The sequence below is a fragment of the Protopterus annectens genome, chromosome 4.part0 (assembly GCF_019279795.1).
Source record: "Protopterus annectens isolate FY-2018-M chromosome 4.part0, PAN1.0, whole genome shotgun sequence".
NCBI classification, from domain to species: domain Eukaryota; kingdom Metazoa; phylum Chordata; order Ceratodontiformes; family Protopteridae; genus Protopterus; species Protopterus annectens.
In genome coordinates, this window is record NC_056733.1 from 1,002,264,099 (window position 1) to 1,002,265,995 (window position 1,897).

Sequence of the window (1,897 nt, forward strand, 5' to 3'; positions counted from 1 at the left end):
CTAGGTTTCTGAAAGGTTTAGGCATTAATCATTGATGCACTCTCCTCTTTAGCTTTACTTATTGTATGCGGCACATCTATTGTAACACACACTATAAGCTTCTTCCCCTACTGCTCTAGCTATATATTTCCTTGCACTGTGCAAAATGTCATCCTTCTATTCTTCTTTTCTAAAGTTTATCCAGCTTACCCGGAGGTCAGATTACTCTGGAGGTTTCTCAGGGTCATCTAGTTGTGAGGTAGAAGGTACTGGAGTCTCAGTGTCTACCTCTTATCCCATGAAAGGCAACTGTTGTCAGTACTCCTCAGTCTGTATTGCTATCTCTGCTTTACTTATTTTTTCTTGTCTCTTTTCTTTATGGACTTGATGAACAGGACCCTCCCTTTCCAATTCAATGTTAAGCATATCATTAGGTCTCTGCTCAAGCTCATCTTGTCTGTCAGTATTTATCACTCTCCTTTTCAATTCTTGTGTTAGGTTTATTTATTTATTTATTGACTTTGTTTACTTGGGTGGTACATTGATCACAATACAGCAAAAATTAAAATAAAAAATCACTAAATAAATAAATAAATAAAAATTCACAAATACAAAGTAATCACTGAAGGCACAGAAGTTGCTCTCCTGTATGAGTCAACACTACCATTTTACTTCCTTTCTTATTCTCTAGGTTGCTCTCCCTTTGCAAAGGATTTATCTGCTTACATTTTTATTTGCAGGTACCTGCTGCTTAGATCTTTCCTTTATTCAAGTCTTCTGTTTTACACGGACAGAAACTTAGAACTTTGACATGGTACTGTGTCTGCCTTTTTAACTGTACTAGTAGTCTTTGTAATGATAAGTTTCTCTCCTCAACACTTATCTGCTGCTTGGAATTGTGCATTTTAAGGCTTTATGTTTTACCCTGAGAGAAAGTTTAGAATTTTGATCATATTATACACTTTTTCATAGGTTCATGGGTTTATACTAACTAATGACCACTAGGGCCCTTATAAGCCTAGTCATGCAACCCAAAATGTGACCCACAAATTTGTTTTATATACGAGGTGATTTACTGACTGCCTCTGTCCATTAGAGGCATAACAGCAGGAATATACTCACTAACGACCATACATTATGCAGTTGAATTTCTCTCATTTGGAGTAATCATGGGGTCAGCCCAACTGAATTGCAATCGAGGAGCTTCACACTAGAAAAACCACCATTTTGATCATGGCATTCGCCCTGCCAGGGAAGTATCCATACTTTCTAAAACTATGTCCACGAACACACTTTTTCAGTGAGTGATTCATTGTCTTCATATCTGCTAGCCATTTCCATTCCCTGCTCCACAACACTTTCAGGCTGACATATTCTACTATGTACCTCCTTTCCTTCTAGTGGCACTGCTGTTGCAGGCTGCTTTATCATAGGTTATATTTTGACATATCCTTTTTAAATGGTTCACAGTCTCATAGTTAAGCACTAGGCTAGCTGCCCTTGTGGGCCATTTTTAACCTAGTCAATGTCATTTTCAAATGTGACAGTAAAACACTGTACCTTGCAACTGTGAGGCAAACACCTAAAGCATAATAAAAATACTCAAACAAAGTGAAGGTGTAGGTTCTTCCTCTGTCTATACCCTTAGCCAAATGTGTGTATCTTTAGAGCTTTCTGAGATTGTGACCTATCTTTTGTAGACACTTGTCCTCTTATGAGTGTGATTGGTGGTTGCTAACCCTCCACTTTTTCAGCAAAAGAGGTATTTTAGTAGCTTTACTCTCTTGCTAGTTCCATCCCCACTCTGATAAGGTGGCCTATCAAAATAATTTCTAGACTGCCTCCACAAATCTTTAATATCAGCAAAATCTTTCCTTAACATGTCATGTCATTAAATCTGATACTACAGTAATGGGAA

General features: G+C 37.6%; 1 non-coding gene across 1 annotated transcript; it reads right to left on the reverse strand.

The window, feature by feature from the left end:
- Positions 1–1,071: 1,071 nt before the first annotated feature.
- Positions 1,072–1,239, reverse strand: LOC122800551. Its single transcript, XR_006364579.1, has one exon. It is a non-coding gene; the product is annotated as a U1 spliceosomal RNA (small nuclear RNA).
- Positions 1,240–1,897: the final 658 nt, after the last annotated feature.